General features: G+C 37.3%; 1 non-coding gene across 1 annotated transcript; it reads right to left on the bottom strand.

Moving 5' to 3' along the window:
- Positions 1–22,330: 22,330 nt before the first annotated feature.
- Positions 22,331–22,433, bottom strand: LOC143365086 (U6 spliceosomal RNA). Its single transcript, XR_013084466.1, has one exon. It is a non-coding gene; the product is annotated as a U6 spliceosomal RNA (small nuclear RNA).
- Between the last annotated feature and the right edge of the window lie 223 nt (positions 22,434–22,656).

Below are 22,656 nucleotides of genomic sequence, written 5' to 3'. Positions count from 1 at the left end.
CGCGACCTACAGTAGACCATTGCGCATTGTATCAGATAGAGGCAGCTGTTTTACCGCGCACGAGTTCGAACATTTCTTAAAAGATCACGATGTACAACACATTAAAATCGCAACCGCAATGCCGCAGGCAAATGGCCAAGCGGAAAGAATGAACCGTACTATCATCCCAATGATATCAAAATTAGTCGACGAACGTAACGCGCATTGGTACGAAGTACTCGAAGAAGTAGAGTTCGCCATAAATAATTCTGTCAACAAGTCGACCGGTGAAACTCCCAGCGTATTATTGTACGGAGTGCCCCAACGCGGAAAAGCGATCGACGCCGTCAGAAATATACTCGAGTCTTCCGGAGCTTTAAAAACTGAGCGAAATCTAAATAAGACACGTGAGAAGGCGGCTTTACGAATACACCAAAGTTTTAACGCCAATAAAAAGTTGTACGATAAAAAGCGTAAACCAGCCTTACAGTACCAAGTCGGGGATAAGGTAATGATAGCAAATTTTGTAAATTCCAGTGACTGCACCAAGCTGGTACCGAAATTTAAGGGGCCGTACGAGGTGGCACGCGTTTTGCGAAACGACCGATATATTGTCAAAGATATCGAGGGATTCCAGATCACCCAAGTACCGTATCAGGGGACGTGGGCTGCGTGCAATATGCGTCCCTGGCTATCCAGTTAAACATCCGTGCCAAAGATCCATCATTTTATACGATTATTGTAAGATTTATGCGTTACTAGTATTAGGTATATAGTATAAATAGCGCCGGTATTCATAAGTAGTTTAAGACGTATTAGTTTAATCGGGACGATTAAAAGGTCAGGATGGCCGAATTGTAGGGATACGCACGTGTGCGATCGGCAAAGCGCGGCGGCAACGTGCGACATTGTAGTTGCCGGCCAAAACAACCGACGATCTCGGCGGAACGCGGCGGCCGCCAAAGACGCCCTTTGGTGATCTGCCGACTTCGTCATATAATGTATGTGCGATCAAGTATAAAAGGACTGCATCGACCGAGAAGAATCAATCAAAATCTCGCCGTCGAACACGCGCCGTCGACATAAATAAAGTATACGCCCCTACAGTACCAACATGACGGTTGTCCTGCTCATTATGCACGAGTAGCAAGAGAAACGTTGGATTCTCGATATCCAAACCGATGGATTGGACGAGGCGGAACAGTTTCATGGCCGCACGTTCGCCTGGTTTACATTCACGGGATTTCTTTTTATGGGGTCTGCTAAAAGAGACCATGTACACGGATGCTCCAACAACAGTTGAAGATATGCGTCAGCGTATCATCACAGCATGTACGAATTTCAATTCGGATACACTTATCAGACTTCAACATTCCTTCAGAGCTCGTTTACAACAATGTATCGACGCAGACGGCCATCATTTCGAACATTTATAAAATACAGGTATTCTGCTTTCATATTTTAGTTTTATACGTTTTTTCTGTCCTTGACCATGAATGACCTTGGACTAATTATAGTCACTGAATTCCTAATGAAAGAGACTATCATTGTAGGTGTTTAAAAAAGGGTGGTTCCATTTAAAAAAGTCAAGGTGACCTTGATATCTCCAAAAATATGACATAAAAACAAAATTTTTTTGCATCGTGTCAGCCCCATTGTACCATTCAACTTTGTCCTTACCATATTTTACGTATCTTTAGAAACAACAAAGATATTTGAGGTGCTAACGTTTGGTGACTCACCCTGTATATATAAGGTACTAAAACTCGAGGAACGTAAAGAATATATTTCGCAGAAGTTATAAGGGAATAGCAATCCCTAAGACCCGTAACCTATAAATTCCAAATTCAAGAAAACAAGATCTATTCAAATTAAAACATTGATAAAGAAATAATGAGAAAATACCTGCGAAATGACTTCTTAACGACTTCGAATACATTTTAACAATGTTATAACTCCGGAAACCACTACTATGGACCACCCGTTAAATATATTTAAAGACTTTAACTATGCAGTAAATTAGCGCGGAAAACGATCAACAGATAAGGAGAATACTCCAACTTATCTTCCTGCAAGACACGCAGATGAAGATCGGTTTACACCCTGACAACCAACAGGAAAAATGTAATGTTACTTACATTGAAGATCCATTCCACATCAGATGGAAACCGAGATGGTGACCGCGGAAACAGTCCGCGAGATAAGGAGTGAATCCGCACTGCATACGTTGGCGAGCCTCACCCACTTGAAAACACTGAAAATAAATAATAACATGTATTCAACGGCAGAAGGTAAAGTTTTCAAGCTACTACACGCTGTAAGGAAAATAAATTGTAGAGACAACCTGAGAATAAATGAAGAAAACGTTTGCGGTGCAATTAGAAATTGTCTCTACCTGTAATACTTCCACTTGTGAAGACTTCATTCAACGTTTATGAACTCAATAATTACATATATAGAAACAACTTATAGTGATCATGAAAAAATTACTTCTGTGAATTTGATTGCAAAGTGAAAAAACATTGACCACTTCGACTCGATAATTTCATAGGGTGGATAATAAAAATGCCCTTGTGGATTTTAAGAAAGAACCCTCCCCTGCCCTAAAGAACAAATTCGATCATTCAAAATAGGCAGAATTTTTCATCAAAATAGAGTTTTTTGTGAATATCTCGGAAAATAAAGAGACCGCCGCACAGTGCGGACAAATGGCCTGTTTTCGGGCACTTCTCGTAATTTGGTTATTACTGTTTATATTAATGTACACTAACGAGCAAAACTGAGTCTACACTATTTGAAGCAACATAACTTTTTAAAAATTAGATCAAATGACTTGAATTTTATTGAGAAGTTAGAAGGATTAGTTTATTAGACGAGGTGTAGGAAGGAATGGGAAGGGATGGAAAGGTTGCTGGAGAGGTTTCTGAGGTGGGTCCTAGGGGTAGAGAGGTACACACCCGGGAATATGGTGAGGGAAGAGCTGCAGAGGGAGTTGTTGAGAGGGAGGGCGGGGTTGAGGGCATAGCGGTACGAGAAGAAGTTGCGGGAGGGAAAAGGGGGGTAGCTAGCTAGGTTGTGCTGGGAGCAGGTATGAGGAAGGGCACAAGGGGTGGGGTGGCAGTAGGTGGGGTGAAGGAGAGACGGCGTTTTTGGGAAGAGAGGGGCTGGACACCGGAGAAGGCGGAGGAGATTATGCAGGAGAGGATAGAGGCAGTGAGTGAGGAGATAGTGAAAAGGCAAACGAAGAAGCAACAGGGGGAGAGATGGGAAAAGATAGGAAGAGCAAGGTACAACATGCAGTACTGGAGGGTGAAGGGAGAGGGGATACCAGGGTATCTGAAGAAAGGGTGGGCAGAGAGCAGTTGGCAAAGGGTGGCCAGGTACAGGTTGGGAAACGAGATGAGAGGTGGAAAGGATTGGTTGGAGAAGGAGAAGAAAGTATGTAGGGTCTGTGGCAGAGTTGGGCAAAATATTTATCTACATAAAAATTTCGAATAACGAATAAAAGATAAAAATATTTTTATTCGTTATTCGAAGGTTCGAATAAAAAAAGTATCTTTATCCGACGAGTATCAGATAAATACTTTTATCCGACGAGAATTTATCCGACGAATAAAGATAATTTTTTTTATTCGAAGCGGATTTATTCGAACTTCGAATAATTTTTTCATCTTTTATCTGTATCTTTTATTGGAAGGCTTCGAATAAATCTTCGAATAACTTTTGCCGAGCGCCGAGCATCAAAGACCCAGCGACGACAGACGACATACAATGTAAGCGGATGGAGAATCGCGCACGAATGAAAGTTTAAACTTTCAGATTTTTCAACATATCCTCATCAAATTGTGACGAGCGAATGGAGGGAATTTTCCTGATGAAAATGAGGTCAAATTCGAGTGTAATCGAACAAGTTTCACTGATACCTAATTTTACGATAAAAATTACAGTCTCATTAAAGACAGTCCAAATGATGTCGTGTTTGGACTCATTTCGATCGGAATAAGCTCTACAACTCGAAGGCTTCGAATAAATCTACGGATAAAAATGCTAAATACAGACCAATTTGTACCGTGTTTAGTGTCATTTTAATCAGAAGAATGCCACGAATTAGTTGGCGCAAGACCCACAAAAAAATCATGAAAAACAATGAAGTTTTGCAATTGGATTGGTAGTTGTTTGACACCGATATCGCGCGCTCTGCGAGCTCGGAACTTCAAAGACCAGCGTCCGACCAACAGCCTACAATGTAAGCAGACGGAGAATCGTGCATTATTGGCAATTTATGCTTGTATGTTTTTAATCAGAACAATATTGTTAAGACGAACGAGTTGTAGAGCTTGTTCTGATCGAAATGAGTCCAAACACGACATCATTTGGACTGCCTTTAATGAGACTGTAATTTTTATCGTAACATTACGTATCAGTGAAACTTGTTCGATTACACTCGAATTTGACCTCATTTTCATCAGGAAAATCCCCTCCATTCGCTCGTCACAATTTGATGACGATATGTTGAAAAATCTAAAAGTTTAAACTTTCATTCGTGCGCGATTCTCCATCCGCTTACATTGTATGTCGTCTGTCGTCGCTGGGTCTTTGATGCTCGGCGCTCGGCAAAAGTTATTCGAAGATTTATTCGAAGCCTTCGAATAAAAGATACAGATAAAAGATGAAAAAATTATTCGAAGTTCGAATAAATCCGCTTCGAATAAAAAAAATTATCTTTATTCGTCGGATAAATTCTCGTCGGATAAAAGTATTTATCTGATACTCGTCGGATAAAGATACTTTTTTTATTCGAACCTTCGAATAAAGATAAAGTATCTTTTATTCGAATCGTTATTTAAATAATTTTTTATCTAAATAATGCCCAACTCTGGTCTGTGGGTGGGAGGAGGAAACGTGAGAGCATGTGTTGGAAATGTGTAAGGGAGGGTTGAGGGGAGTGGTTGGCAGGGGATGGTGGGGGAAGTATTAGGGGATGAAGGAGGAGAGGCATGGATGAGGAATGTGGACGAATGGAGGAAGAGCAGGAATGGAAGAGGTATGGGAGATGAAGTAAATGGAGAGAATGCATTGGAATGGAGTGAAAGAGAGAGCAGCCGGAAGAGGAGGTCCAGGAGGCGGGGGAAGGATGTGTGAGGTTTAAGGAGGGGGGAGAGCAGAGAAGCATGTGTGTGTGGGAGAGGGAAAAATAAGAACGCGGCGGACATTAGTGTAAGATCGTTCTCTCTCGCTATGGCGTGTTTTTAGGATACGTTTAATTAAGTTAGGGTAAGTTAGGATAAGTTTAAGGTTAAGATTAGGGTAAGAGCGAGCGAAAGCGGGAGATGTAATTAAAATTTTAACCCGAGGGGAATCAATAATTGATATATATATATATATGTCGGGGCGTGATGGCAGCGATGCACCCCGTCGGCAACAACGCGTAACGCCTATAGGACTTAGTTTAATTGTAAAATAACGATTTACCGTACCCTGATAATTGCCCTGCGAAGGGGCAATAAAACAGTCCCTGCGTACCTGCGCTACCCCTCTTCGCGCGCGGGGCAAAGGGAGATGCGAGACAGGGTACCTGGAATGATGGGCTGGGACCCTGTTGAACGTGACCACGGGCGACAGAATAGTTTCCGGGACGGTAGAGCGAAGACTAGCTTTGAGGAAAGCGACTTCTCGAGAGTAAAAGAACAGAAAGACGTACGCGAACATTCTGTGCGGCCCGTGTGCTCGTTGACGTGTCTCTCGTTGCGCTACGCGATCCGGCATCGCGTGTACGTGTAGAGTCCATACGACGTTCGCGTAAGCGCGAAAGGAGCGAAACGATGGAGAACGACGACGGACAATCTCCGACGGGTCCGAGGACGGAAGAGTCCGCCCAGCCTCCGACATATATATATTAGACGAAGTGTAAAAAATTTTTTTCTTAAATTTGAATTGGTCGGAATCGCAAAAGAAATAGTAAAAGTTGGTTTTTCAGCTTTTTTATCTGAGCCTGTATTGAAAATTTAAAGAATGTATTTGATTCGCTGGAATAAATTATATCCATGCTGAAAATTTCACAGATATTGGTTAATTCGTTTACGAGTTATAAACGATTAAAAGTGCGATTTTAAGTCGAAAATCGTGAAAAACGGCAATTTTCCACTTTTAAGCGTTTATAACTCGTAAACGAATAAACCAATATCGGTAAAATTTTCAGCATGGATGTAATTAATTCAAACGAATCAAACACATTTTTTAAATTTTCAATACAGGCTCAGATAAAAAAGCTAGAAAAACCAACTTTTACTATTTCTTTTGCGATTCCGACCAATTCAAACTTTTTTCAAAAATTTTTTACACCTCGTCTAATAAACTAAACCTTTTATGTTGCTTCAAATAGTGTAGACTCAGTTTTGCTCATTAGTGTATGTATATATAACGCTAAAACTCAAGGAACATAAAGAATATATTTCGCAGAAGTTATAAGGGAATAGCAATCTCTAAGACCCATATCCTATAAATTCCAAATTCAAGGTAACAAGATCTATTCAAATTAAAACATTAATAAAGAAATAATGAGAAAATACCTGTGAAATTTCTTCTTAACTGTTGAAAACAAAACGCGAGGCCCTGGGGTGACCGAGGGACCAGTCAGTGAGGTGAACAGCGAACCCACATTGCATCCAATAGCCAGCCTCACACACTTGAAAACACTGAAAATAAATAATAACATGTATTCAACGGCATAAGGTAAAGTTTTCAAGCTACTACACGCGGTAAGGAAAATAAATTATAGGGACAACCTGAGAATAAATGAAGGGATCGTTTGCGGTGCGATTAGAAATTGTCTCTACCTGAAATACTTCGACTTGTGCACTTCATTTAATGTTTATAAACTCAATGAATACATATATAGAAACAACTTATAGTGATCATGAATAAATAACTTCTGTGAATATGATTGCAAAGTGAAAAAACATTGACCACTTCGACTCGATAATTTCATACCTCGCTTCACGTAATAATGTATATATATATAAGGCGCTAAAACTCAAGGAACTTAAAGAATATATTTCACAGAAGTCATAAGAAAATACCAATCCCTACGACCCATATCCCATAAATTCCAAGTTCAAGAAAACAAAATCTATTCAAATTAAAACATTGATAAAGAAATAATGAGGAAATACCTGCAAAATTACTTCTTAAGGTCGATGCACATCTCACCGGCCCGGCCGGCCGGCTCAAAATTATAACCCTGGTTTTGGCCCTAGCGTTTACTGGCGGCAACCGTGTCAGGCTTTGGAACCGAATTTCTTCTCTGGCCTCTCGACCCTTTCCAGATGGCCTTTCGAGAGCGCGTTGACAGTTCCCTGCTGTGCGTGGCACAAAAAAAATGTTTTTAGGGGCTCCACAGCTCCTTAGGTAATCTATCCGTACCTCTCCTTTAAAACACCATGGAAATAGGAAACGTTCCTGGCACTTACAATTAGTGAAACAGCATCGCACATCCTTATACAGGGTGATCCACACAATTGTTTCAAGTCATAACTCCGTTATTATTGCATTTACGAAAAAATGATAAAGGAGAAAGATAAATGGTTCGAAGAGCACTACATCTGTAGGCCTTATTTTTTTTAGATGCTGCAGTGCATGTGCAATTAACAATTGCATCATTTCTTTAAATAGAATAGATTCTTCCTTTCATTCTACGTAAAAAATGATTAGGGTACCATGGCAAAAAAATTATTAGATCTCGAGATATTTTCAAAAAATGTCTTTATTGAAGAAGATACTCAAACACTTCATAACTATGTTGTAAAGGTAAACACCCTTTCGACATTGTTATCATAACAGAAACCGATTTGTACGAGTGAGCATTTTATAATTCAGTAGCAAGTCACGTATCGTAACTCGAGTACGAAAACTAAGATTTTGAAAAAGTGTAGCTGTATTTCACTAAATACAAGAAAATGTATGACATTTTTTGAAAATATCTCGAGATCTAATAATTTTTCACATTCAACATGTGTTTTTGATTCACAAGAAAAATTACCTGCCTATTTAAAATACGACAGATGTTCCCCTCAAACCCAACAAATGGTAGCTCGAACCTATAGCTCCGAAAGGGAGTACCGTATTATTAATTATTCTGGTAGCTTTTTCCTAATAACGCTCAAATTCCTTAACAAAGTATTCCCCATCTATTACCACGAGGGACTCTGAAATGTTCTAGTTAACAGCTTTTGAAATAAATAATGACGAATTGTTTCACCGCACAGATTGTCAGATGATATTCTTTCTTTTTCGTTAGCGTGGTAATAAATTGTTATTTCGTTTGTTACAACGTTCAAATTCCTTAACAAGATCTATTACCACGAGGAACTCAGAAAAGTTCTGGTTGATAGTTTTTTAAATAAATACAGCATGTTCATTCTGTCTTCGTACTGCCACGCTACGAGCCGGCCGGCTAGCCTGCGAACATTCTCGTCGAGAATGCTAGCCGGCTAGCCGGCCGGCTCTAGCATTGGGCAGCGAACCCCTGGGGTTCTGGTAGCAGAGGACACGCTGTGCCTTTGTTCCGAGCCTCTCGAACCCTCTCTAATAGCTGTCCCGGACCCCAAAATGCTTATAAACGGGGAAAAAACGGCCGGTCGGCCGGCCGGTGAGATGTGCATCGACCTTTAACCGTTGAAAAGGAAACATGAGACCCCTGGGGTGACGGAGGAACCAGTGCGTGAGGTAAAGTGCGAACCAGCATTGCATCCGTTGGCCAACCTCACCCATTTGAAAACACTGGAAATAAATAATAACATGTATCACTCAATGAATACATATATAGAAACAACTTATAGTGATCATGAATAAATAACTTCTGTGAATTTGATTGCAAAATGGGAGAACATCGACTCGATAATTGCATAGGGTGGATAATAAAAATCTCCTTGTACATTTTAACCAAAGAACCCTCCCGCGCCCTAAAGAACAAATTCGGTCATTCAAAATAGGCAGAAGTTTACATCAAAATAGACAGTTTTTGCAAATATCTCGGAAAATAAAGAGACCGCCGTACTGTGCGGACAAATGGCCTGTTTTCGGGAAAACTAATCAAAATGTGTACTCCAAAGCTAATCGCCATAATACGTACTTACAACACACGGCACTGACACGAATGGCTGCTCTGAAGTGAATACTGGCCGACGCTCGCGAGCGAATGTTCGATGGCATTCCTTCGACCGCCTTCGGAACCGATCTTCGCTTCTTTCTCTGCAGCTTCCCGTGGACCATCGCCGCGCCGCCGCGTATACAATGTATGTTGGCGGTTCGTCGGCGTGCTCGTCGCTGCGCGATGCCCAGGCTGCCACATGTCCATTTTCATCTGTCTTTTTCGGCGGTTTATTTGACTTCGAATAATTTCCGGAGACGCGTTCGAATGCTGTAACGAGGACGAGCAGTCAAAGACTGGCGCGCGCGTTGCAATGTATGTGGTTGTATCGCCCAATGACAAAGCAAGGATCAAATAAAACTATAGTCTATATATAGACACTTATGAATCGTAGTTCTTTTTAGACCTTTGAAATTTTGAATCATTTCATTTTTGGTTTAATTTAGCTTTACACATGAATTTATTGACTCTGTTGTAAACATTTATTTCATAATAAAAAAAGAGAGACCGAGGTGTGTGCATGAATAATAGTGGTAAAGTATTTTTAAGTTATAACATTCACAAAACATCGTATCCGGAGCTAATCTAATCATACATTATCATTATTAGGATCATACTCTTATGCAAATGTACGTAGACTTTTTGACAGTGATACTGAAATAAATGTAATGTAACAATTACAATTTTTATTCTGTTATAACGTCTGACACCTGATCGTTCCATACTCCGGGTAAAAAAAAAACATGTCCACTTAGGACCCTCCTCCCTATAAATATCCAACATTTAATAAAATTGAAAGATTCCCTTTTCAGTTCCTTTCTTATTCATTATCTAACACGCCGGTGTTTCCATCTCGTATTCATCAGTCAGCTACACATCTGTAGGTAATACCATACCTCGTCTATGGCACAGAAGAGGTATAAGAGTAGACCAATCACCATATGCGGTTTCGTGTCTCACATGTAAACAACTGCTTTTCTTACGCCCTCTACGCTGACGAACGATAAATGTTGGAACTAGATCTACAAAAATTATCAAATGTGGTCAAATACAAATGATTGACGAGTTATGTACATATCTGATGTTATGATCAGAGTTATGACAATATGTTCAAATTATATTTTTTAATTTGATGTCATTATGTTATATATCTACAATTATCTTTATCAATACAATATTAATAAATATAGATACCATGTTTCCAAATTATAGAAATACAATTTTCATAAATCTTGAACGTAAATAACATTTCTCCATACGTATAATTATTCGCATTTCTACAATTTTTTAACACTATTAATACGCATTCATTTTGAATATCTTTTGTAACTGAACTTGAAAAAGAAATTAAATTGAAATTTACTATATATTTCCATGTATATTTCATTTAAACAACATAAATTTTAGCTTTAAAGAATCATGTAAAATATCAATTAATATTAATTGTGAAATTCGAAAGAGTCAAGAATTAATTAATCAATAATTATGTAGTTGATCGTTTTTTGCGAGATGTCAATCTATTTCACTATTCACTCAGAACGTAGTTGTATTATTTTTTTGCACGTTTCTAATGAGAAAATAAACGACGAACGCAACGTACGACACGTACAAACACTACCGCATTCATCGAGCTCGATCACACTTGTTCAGTCGTGATGCCAGAATCGCGTGACGCCGCACAGTGGTGCCAAATGGCCAAAAAGCGGCAAAAAATCTGTAAAATGAAACTGTCCAACGAATTTGTTTGAAAATCTGTGGAAAGATTGCCACAGTTACAACGCTTATTTGGCAAAAAATTTTTGCACAAAGTTGTTAATATTAAGTAATATGGGCTAATCGAAAATCTCTGTTTTCTGCCCATTTTTTATTTATGGAAGCATAAAACAAATCCTTTAATAGATTTTGGTCTGGAACTAATCGTTTTGGCAAGGTGTAATATTGATCTAACTTTGTGCAAAAATTCATGAGACCCTTTCGTCACAATTTAAGTTTAAATATCAACTTTCAGAATTTCCAAGGGTGAATCGTGCGGAAGCTACGATTATTTGATTTTCCAGGTGAAATTTTTTAGGAATATTTCTAATTAATAAAGAAAAATGTGAAGTGCATATGATTTATTAATTTTTCATGTATACAAAAATATTTAATAACAATTTTTTTTATCTTACATAAATTATTTTTATAGCGTTCATTGGAGCACTACCAAAAAATACCTGTTGCATTTTTGCGACAGTGGTCCAGTGAACGAAAACTTTGTTTATTTAACATAAAAAATTGTTATTAAATATTTTTTAATATGTATGAATGTAATTTTTTTTATTATCTGATATGTATCCCTTAAAAATTCCACCTGAAACGTCAAATAATCGTGACTTCCGCGCGATTCATTTTTGGAAATTCCGAAAGTTGATATTTGAACTTAAATTGCAACGAAAGCATCTCGAAGTATCTCATGATTTTTTGCACAAAGCTAGATCAATATTATAACTTGTCAAAACGATTAGTTCCAAATCGAAGCTATTCAAAGGATTTTTTGTATTCCTCCATAAATAAAAAATGAGCGTAACGCAAAGGGGCTTCAGGTTAGTCCATATTACTTAATGTTAAACAACTTTTTTTGGAAAATTTTTTTTTGCCAGTTAATAGTTGAAGCCATTTGCAATAACCCATATGATTTGTAGATCCCTAAGTATTCAATTATAGGCGGAGTAATTACATAACTATCGCACTGAAAACTGATGAATTCTCAGGAACGAGGAAATGGTTATTTACCATGCGTATATCTCCATAAAACAAATTTTTTCAAAAATCTGACTGGCACATCATGCACGTACTATTAGGCTATACAAAAATAATTTCTTTTTATAAAAATCAAAAATTTATAAAAAGGATTTTTTGCCGCCTTGGCACCACTGTGCGCCATCCCACGTGAAGGGTTGGGGGGGGGGGGCACTCTCTCGTACCGTCGTCTCCTTAAGGCTCGTACAGACCTGAACATTTCGACGAACATTGCGCCGAACAGCGAACGAAACGCAAGATCGCGCCCTTCGGTTCGCCGAAATGAATGTTGATTTTTGAGGTTCGGCGCGCCGTTCGGCGCAATGTTCGTCGAAATGTTCAGGTCTGTACGAGCCTTTACGTTGCTTCTACTATGCACGCGCTACACACAAGCGTACCCCTATTCTGTCCGTGTGAGCTGCCTGCTCGACTGTTCGAGGCGTTCCACCGAATTCACGTTACCAAAGTTTCGAGCGCCTGAGCCGCAATCGATTCCCGGTTCGGCGAGGCGCACATTTTGCTACAACTTTTAAACTAAAAAAGATATCAATGCGAAATTTGGACTAGAAATCTTTTTTAAAGATCGGGTTTAATGGCGCATACTAAAATATGTTCTATATTTTTTACATAATTTTTTTTTGTTGATTTTTAAGACAGAGCCGGATAAGATGGTCAAAAGTGCCTCCAAACCAAATTAATTTTTAGTCGTACCATGCTCAACAAAAAATTACGAAAGTGTTCACGAGTATTCTACCTAATATCATACACGACTGAGATTTTTTCAGAATTTTTGGCTGCAAAATCAATTTTTAAACAAATCCGAATGCATAAAATTGCCGATTTTATATCGAAGTTTTCAGTTGAGCACGTTTATTGGTCTTATTTTTTATGGGTCGTATTTTTTACAGATTTTCCAGATTATGCAAACGCGTTTAAGAAAATTGGATAGTTGGATTTCCAATCATTTGGACAAAGTGCACATTTCGAATTGAAGTTTCAGAGATACCAGTTTTATAAAAATTCAGTAGTTAGATATTATTGAAACAATTTTTCCGAATTTTTTCAGAATTTTGTATAAATTGCATCGTCGTTAAAAAAAAAACAAAATCAATTATTTCGATGCCTTCTGATCGTTTTGTAGGTGTATTATGTAATATTGAACATTTTTATATTCAGGAAAACAGTGTAGAACCTGCAATATAAAATATTTTTTTTTGCGTTACATTTCAATATATGACTGTGACTCTCAACAGTTTCGGTTGGCGCTGGTCGTAACATCTCCGGCTGAGAATCTGTTGGTCCGGGATCGAATCCCGCATCGAATGAAAGTTTCAATTTTTAGATATTTTCAATACACCTTCAGAAAATTGTGGCGAATGAATTGATGAGGGACTTTTCCTGGTGAAAATGTGTCCAAACTGGAGTGTAATCGAACAATTTTTATTGATACTTAATGTTGATAGGGAATCGAGGATTATTGGCAATTTAAGCTTTTATATTTTTAATGGGAATAATAATTTTAATTCTAATAAGTTGTAGAGCTTATCCCGATGAAAACGAGTCCAAACACGACATCATTTGGACTATCTTTAATGAGATTGTAATTTTTATCGTAACATTACGTATCACTGAAACTTGTTCGATTATACTGGAGTTTGACCTCATTTTCATCAGGAAAATCCCCTCCATTCGCTCGTCACAATTTTATGAGGATATGTTGAAAAATATAAAAGTTTAAACTTTCATTCGTGCGCGATTCTCCACCCGGTTACATTGTATGTCGTCTGTCGTCGCTGGGTCTTTGAAGCTCCGCGCTCGGCAAAAGTTATTCGAAGATTTATTCGAAGCCTTTGAATAAAAGATACAGATAAAAGATGAAAAAATTATTCGAAGTTCGAATAAATCCGCTTCGAATAAAAAAAATTATCTTTATTCGTCGGATAAATTCTCGTCGGATAAAAGTATTTATCTGATACTCGTCGGATAAAGATACTTTTTTTATTCGAACCTTCGAATAAAGATAAAGTATCTTTTATTCGAATCGTTATTTAAATAATTTTTCGGCGGAACGCGTCGAACAGTCGAGCTGGCAGCTCACACGGACAGAATAGAGGTACGCTTGTGTGTAGCGCGTGCGTAGTAGAAGCAACGTAAGGAGACGTACTGTTGCCTTCGTCGTTTATTTTCTCGATACAAACGTGAAAGAAAATAATGCAACTACGTTCTCAGTCAGTATTGAAATAGATTGACATCTTGCAAAAAAGATCAACTACATAATTATTGATTAATTAATTCTTAACTCTTTCGAATTTTACAACTAATATTAATTGATATTTTGGATGATTCTTTAAAGCTAAAGTTTATGTTTTTTAAATGAAATATACATGAAAATATATAGTAAATTTCAATTTAATTTCTTTTTCAAGTTCAGTTACAAAATATATTCAAAATGGTTTCGTATTAATAGTGTTAAAAAATTGTAGAAATGAGAATAATAATTATACGTACGGAGAATTGTTATTTACGTTCAAGGTTTATGAAAATTGTATTTCTATAATTTGGAAACGTAGTATCTATATTTATTAATATTGTATTGATAAAGATAACTGTAGATATATAACATAATGACATCAAATAAAAAAATATAATTTGAACCTATAGTCATAACATCAGATATGTACATAACCACCGACGAGATATATATAAAGACTGCCAGCCTTACGGGAGAATGTGTCGCTCGAAAAATGCGGTGTTTTCTACCGCCCTCTAGGATAGATTTTGGCTGTAGTAAGAAACAGAAGGCCAACGACGGTATTTCGTCGGTACAGAAGACCACTAAGGAAATTCTCGTCGTTGAGAAGGTGAATCATCACGGACTAGGCCTGCAGCCAAGCTCGTATATGCGCGCCGAGCTCAGGTCGAGTCGAGCCGGGACTCGCTTTTCGAGTCGAGTCGAGTACTCGCACGATGCGAGCTGCTCGCAACGAAGCGAACGGCTCGAAATAAAATCAGGCGTAAAATGACATGATGCGAGTTACAGCGGGAAGATCAGCACATCGATATTATCAAGCATTTTAGTATATTGACAATGCTAAATGTTTGCGATGTTTTATTATGTATTTTGATAGTGAAATGTAGATTCAGAATTTGTATAACCCTTATTGAAAATAATTATGCAATAACAACTATTTCCTAGATTTATGTAAATAACTAGCTGTGATCTGTAAAGAACGGTATTTTATATATTCCTTTATATTATACTCCGGTTCACTGTACAGTCGTAAAAATGTGTTGTCGCAAAATTGTTTATAATGTTGAAAATTAACGTTAAACCAAGTTGGAAGTTGGAAGTTCCAACAGCCTGTCATTCGGTACTGTACAAGTATAGGTGATAAGATTTAAAAGGGCATAGCCGATTAAGATGGTCAAAACAATTGGAACCGCAAAAAGATTCCATTTCAAACAGTATTGATTTCTTGATTTTCTGGAAATGACAGAAGTAGATTTCAAAATTCTTTTCACGGAATCTTACCAATTTTCACAGGCAATTTCATATCTGGCGGAAATCGTAGACGAACACAATAATATAAATATTCATTGCCTAATCAATGTTACTTCAATATTTTTAAAACATTAAAAAAATATTGTTAAAATCACATGAATAAATAATATAAGAAATTGAAAAAATAAAGATGATGTATGGGAAAAAACATTTACCACCGACGGGATAAGAACCCCAGCGTATCCGCTCCTTAGTTCGACGTCCGGCGATGTTACAAAACTTTACGAACATTCTGGTATATATCACACAAAATACAATTTATTCTTTCTCTTAAATCACATTTCTTAGGTCAAAGAATTACCTGTTTCAATTTAATAATGCTAAAAATTACTTAATATATAGCTGCGATAAAACCAACAAGTGTAACTTTCCTCCTAATAGCAAAAACGTCGAAAAAATTCGGTTTTTATTGTTTTTTTTTTGACGATGATGTCCCACAACAAAACATCTAAAAAAAATTGACGACACTGCCTGTTATAGTACTTTAACAAGGAACTAAACAGTAGAATAGCATGTTTTCAAATTTTTTGAGAAATTTGCATTTTTCCGATTTTTTTGGAGGTTTTCATTTTTTTTACGACCACAGTTTGTAACAAAAAAAAATCTGAAAAAATTATCAAAAATCAGCCTTAGAATCCAAAATATGTCACATTTTTTTCAGAATTTTAGAAAGCATCAGAGTGCGGGAAATACGCGGAGAAGCGCGAAATCTAATTTACCCTGTAACTAACCTCATGGGCAAGATAGGGGGTTGAAATTTTACTCAGAGGGGTTTTTCCTCTAAGGGCAGTTTTGACCATAAATCGGCTAGGCCCTTTTAAAAGGATCTTATCTTTTGCGAGCGCCGAGCTTCAAAGACCCGGCGACTGCCAAACGGCATACAATGTAAGCGGATGGAGAATCGCGCACGAATGAAAGTTTAAATTTTTAGATTTTTCAACATATCCTCATAAAATTTTGACGAGCGATTGGAGGGGGTTTTCCTGATGAAAATGAGGTCAAATTCGAGTGTAATCGAACATGTTTTACTGGTACGTAATGTTACGATAAAAATTACAAAGACAATCCAAATGATGTCGTGTTTGGACTCATTTTGATCGGGATAAGCTCTACAACTCATTCGTATTAACAATATTGTCCTGATGAAAAACATAAAAGCGTAAATTGCCAATAATGCACGATTCTCCATCCGCTTACATTGTATGCCGTTTGGGAGTCGCAAAATACTAAATGCAGTCCAATTTGTACCGCGTTTAGTGTCATTTTAATCAGAAGAATGCCACGAATTAGTTGGCGCAAGTCCCATAAAAAAATAATGAAAAATAAAGAAGTTTTGCAATTGGATTGGTAGTTGTTTCACACCGATATCTCGTGACTCTACGAGCTCGGAACTTCAAATACCAGCGACCGACCAACAGCCTACAATGTAAGCAGATGGAGAATCGTGCATTATTGGCAATTTATGCTTGTATGTTTTTAATCAGAACAATATTGTTAAGACGAACGAGTTGTAGAGCTTGTTCCGAACCGTGTACACGGTTGCTCCAACAACAGTTGAAGATATGCGTCAGCGTATCATCACAGCATGTACGAATATCACGTCGGATATACTTATCAGAGTGCAACATTCCTTCAGAGCTCGTTTACAACAATGTATCGACGCAGACGGCCATCATTTCGAACATTTATAAAATACAGGTATTCTGCTTCCATATTTCAGTTTTATACGTTTTTTCTGTCCTTGACCTTGAATGACCTTGGACTTATTATAGTCACTGAATTCCTAATGAAAGGGACTATCATTGTAGGTGTTTAAAAAAGGGTGGTTCCATTTAAAAAAAGTCAAGGTGACCTTGATATCTCCAAAAAAATGACATAAAAACAAAATTTTTTTTGCATCGTGTCACCCCCATTGTACCATTCAACTTTGTCCTTATCATATTTTACGTATCTTTAGAAACAACAAAGATATTTGAGGTGCTAACGTTTGGTGACTCACCCTGTATACATGCTATTTACATTGGTCTTAATATTATTCGCCTATTTACCTAGTTCCTTGATCTGATTGTTAACTATATACAGCGTCCGTATTTTACAATGTTGTTCTTTATAACGGTAGCGGCGCGAGACATTTTACCGACCGTTTGTATTCGCCTTTCGCGGTTCTTATTGTGACTACCCTAACTATGTCGTCTTGTCCGGAATGAAGTTTGGTTACCCGTGCGAGGGTCCATTGCATTGCAGGTAAATTGTCGTCCCGCACTCTTACGATACTGCCTATTTCTATTTTTTCGGGTTTATGTTTATGCCATTTTTTACGTGTGGTCAACTCGTGGAGGTATTCCTTCCTCCATCGTTGCCAGAAATGATGTCGCATTTTTTGCACATGCTGCCAGGACGACAATCGACCGGATGGAATGTTTGATATTTCGTAATCGGGTATGCCATTTAACGTATCACCAATCAAGAAGTGTGCTGGTGTCAAAACGGATAAATCGTTTGGGTCGGAGGACAGAGGTGTTAACGGCCGTGAGTTGAGAATCGCTTCAATTTGATTGATATATGTTAATAACGTTTCGTACGATAACAAGGTGTCGCCTATTACTCGTGTTAAATGAAACTTTAGTGATTTTACGGCAGCTTCCCAAAGTCCGCCGAAATGCGGGGATCGCGGTGGGATGACGTGCCATTTTATGGATTCGTTGGCCAATATGTTCCCTGATTATCCGCAATCTTAATCAACGCGGTCGATAACAATACTTTCGAAGGAATATTAATAGAGTTTAATGAGGTTTTTGGAGTTTGTGTGGCCTGATTCGAATTCTGCGTGTCTTTTTTGAAAATATCTCGAGATCTAATAATTTTTTTGCCATGGTACCCTAATCATTTTTTACGTAGAATGAACGGAAGAATCGATATGTGCAAAAAATATGCATTTCTATTTAAAGAAATGATGCAATTGTTAATTGCACATGCACTGCTGCATCTAAAAAAAATTTAAAGGCCCACAGATGTAGTGCTCTTCGAACCATTTATCTTTCTCCTTTATCATTTTTTCGTAAATGCAATAATAACGGAGTTATGACTTAAAACAATTGCGTGGATCACCCTGTATATACAGTGAGTGTAAAAAGTATTCGCACACCTCTTGTAGGCGTTGTAAAAAACCATGTATTTCTCTATGTAATTGCACACATGTTTATAAAACGAAACATAATTGTAATTTTTATATATTTTAACTACATACTGTCACATAAATACACTTGAAAAAGTTTAACGTTAACGAGAAAAATTAGAAACTATGAGACGTGTCTCTAAATTGGCGCGCAAAAAGTATTCGTACAGGTACTAGAATGTACTCGAAAGGCGTCCGATTGTTTATATTATGGTTTAGCGGGACCCGACAAATAATCAGACAGGGTCTTTGATGAACAGTCTAGTGGCAACCTTCTGCAAAACCAGTCAATTTTTATAACATTCGGTAAAATGGGTCATAAAGATAAGGAAACAAGTGAGACTGAAAGAAAAATTATTATACAACTGCATAATCAGTGTAAATCATTGCGAGAAATAGCAAAAACAATTAATAGGCCACACAGCACTATACAAGGAATTATAGATCGATATGGTGAACGAAAAACCAATAAAAATAAAGCGAAATCTGGTCGCCCTCGAAAACTTAGTTTACGCGATGAACGTTTTATAGTGCGTGAAATAAAAACAAATCCTAAAATTAGTGCCCCTAAGATCGCTGCTGAGCTTGCAAACAACGCTGGAGTAAGTGTATGTTTCAGCACTATTCGTAATTGTTTACGAAATAATGAATACCACGGCCGAGTTGCTCGCGAGAATTATTTCGTAAATGCCGCAAATAGAAAAAAGAGACTTGATTTCGCGAAAAATAATATTAATAAGCCTATCGAGTTTTGGCGAAGAGTCATATTTACTGATGAAAGTAAATTTAATGTTTTTAGCTCTGATGGCAAGTGTACGGTCTGGAGGAAGAAAAATACAGAGCTACAAAAAGAAAATCTACGTCCCACAGTAAAACACGGCGGAGGTTCGGTTTATGATTTGGGATTGTATGAGTGCTGCTGGAATGGGGTCATTACACTTCATCGAGGGAATCATGGACCACAAAATATACCTAAACATACTAAAAACCCATATTGTAAGTAGTGCAGAAAAAATGGGTATAAAAGACAAGTTTATCTTCACTCAAGGCAATGACCTCAAACATACAGCACGCAACACAAGAAAGTGGTTGCTTTATAACACACCGCAATATTTGAAAACACCTCCACAATCACCGGATATTAATCCGATCGAAAATTTATGGGATCTGTGTGATAAAAAAACTCCGAACCCGGCATATTTCAAGTAAAGAACAATTAAAACTTTCTGTTCAAGAGGAATGGTGCATTATTACAGACGAAATCCCATCCAATTTAGTGGATTCAATGCCAAGAAGACTGGACGCAATTATACAGTCGAAAGGCTATCCAACGAAATATTAATTTAATTTATTTTCGCAAATTATAACACGTTTATTGCTAAATTTGTTACGTGTACGAATACTTTTTGCATGCTAATTTTTAGAGACTTCAGACTGTTTTTAATATATCTCATTAACGTTAACTTTTCGTTAATTTATTTATGTCACATTTTGCAGTTGAAACATATAATAATCGTAATTGTGTTTTTGTTTTATAAAAGAATGTACAATTACATAAAGAAATATATGGTTTTCTAAATCTATAAGAGGTGTACGAATACTTTTTACACTCACTGTATATATATAATTGCGAGAAGTGCCCGAAAACAGGCCATTTGTCCGCACTGTGCGGCGGTCTGTTTATTTTCCGAGATATTCGCAAAAAACTGTCTATTTTGATGAAAAATTCTGCCTATTTTGAATTACCGAATTTGTTGTTTAGGGCAGGGGAGGGTTCTTTCGGTAAAATCCACAAGGGCATTTTTATTATCCCCCCTATGAAATTATCGTGTCGAAAGGGTTAATGTTCTTCCACTTTGCAATCAAATTCGCAGAAGTAATCTATTCATGATCACTATAAGCTGTTTCTATACTATATGTATCGATTGCCAAATGATTCCTTCAAATATCTCGATGCTTTAAATTTGACTGTGATTTCGGACCTGACATGAGTATAGAAATGCTGCGAGTGGAAATACTGGAACATTTCGGCAAGAAAAAAACGTAGATAAAGCGAATATATACGAAATAGACATAATAAAGGATTTATTTTGTACATATTAAGAAGCAATATTTTATTCACTATATTGTCTTTTAATCTATTTCTTTTTTTTTACTAATTATTTCGCCAGTCTTTGAGAATACTCCTTCGGAAGGAACAGATGTTGCCATAACACAAAGATACTCCTTTGCAAGCTTTGATAGTGTTACGTCCCAAGTGGTATGAATTACGATCTTAAGAGGATAGGACGCAGTTTCGAACCTACCTGCATACACCGGCTATGGTTCGGGAAATTGAGGATCGTTTAAGTAACTTTGTACCCTTATTTTGAAAACAACAAAATTATTGATTTATTCAAAGTGTGGTTCTGAATCAGAGATTACAAATTTGATTTTACAAATATGGTTTATATAGCGCATATACTGGAGTGCTTACAAATAGTTTGATTATAATAATAATAATAATAATATTAATATTACCGTGATCACGGGTTCGGATTCGGTTACAATATACTCTGACTGCTGACACTGGTCTTTGAAACGGTTTGTCGCGAAACAACTGAACGAACTATTTTAACTTCACAAGAGACTACTGTACTATTGACTATGACTGAATAACTGATTGTTCACGATTGCCTGACTGACTGACTGACTGTTTATAACTGAATTTTAGGAGTTGGTCCCCCTTTTTATAAGATGCACAATCCTTTGTTTTTCAAAGATGCTGGCACAGGAGTCTCTACCTTGCATCTTTTTATCTTCTTGATGTCTCCTGACTAGTCAGCTGTATGCCGACAGGATCTTTTTACCATGAAGTCGGCGTCTTTTCTTATAATTTGGCATAATTGGACACCTTTCCTGTTTGTTCTCAGCGTGTAAACTGAGAACGCTTATCTGCGAGTCTTGCAGGAAGAAAAGTTGGAGTCGTTTCACGTGCTACCTTACTGCGTAGAATTTTTAACATATATCCTAATCCTATTTTTACTTCTCCTCGTGCGACATCATCGGTTGTCCATGATAATTCATAATAATTCTTCATCTGAGGGTTTATTCGTTGGCGGTCGAACCACCGGACGTTCACTGCCTCTGTCTGCTGGGACTGTGATTGACTGCAATTCTGTTCCCCGCGGGGGAAAAAAAAAACAGTAATAATCTATCTATCTATTATAATGTATCTATCTATTATAACGTATCTATCTATTATAATCTATCTATCCATCTATCTGTGCATTGTGCGGCCACTTCTTACTTACAGTAACGAGCAAAACTGAGTCAACACTATTTCAAGCAACATAACTTTCTAAAAATTAGATCAAATGACTTGAATTTTATTGAGAAGTTAGAAGGATTAGTTTATTAGACGAGGTGTAAAAAATTTTTGAAAAAAATTTGAATTGGTCGGAATCGCAAACAAATAGTAAAAGTTGGTTTTTTCAGGCTCTTTTATCTGAGCCTGTATTGAAAATTTAAAGAATGTATTTGATTCGCTCGAATAAATTATGTCCATGCTGAAAATTTCACCGGTATTGACTTATTCGTTTACGAGTTATAAACGATTAAAAATGCGATTTTAAGTCGGAAATCGTGAAAAATGGCAATTTTTCCACTTTTTGTCTAAAGGGTGTGTGCCTGGATCACGCGAGTACTCAACAGCACAGAACGCTTCACGATTTTGCGTGTTATCCTTGCGCAGGGACCATGCTAATCTTCTCTGTATCGTTTCAAATTTAGTATATGTGCTGTCGAAGCAATTACATGTCAGACACAACCTCCATAATTTCCAACCTGGGCGTTTGATATGTCCCACCGGATATCTGGTGCAGCGAACGGACGATTATCGTCTGTGAGTTATGCACGATCTAACCACGAAATTATACTAAAGGCATAGAACATGTCAAGACACAACACAATCGTCCTACATATTTCATCGTCCATTACACAAGTATATATCATCGGAATTATATCATATTTGGT

This window comes from Halictus rubicundus, unplaced genomic scaffold (assembly GCF_050948215.1).
Source record: "Halictus rubicundus isolate RS-2024b unplaced genomic scaffold, iyHalRubi1_principal scaffold1304, whole genome shotgun sequence".
Taxonomy (NCBI): Eukaryota; Metazoa; Arthropoda; class Insecta; order Hymenoptera; family Halictidae; genus Halictus; species Halictus rubicundus.
This window is presented reverse-complemented; position numbering and strand designations above follow the sequence as displayed.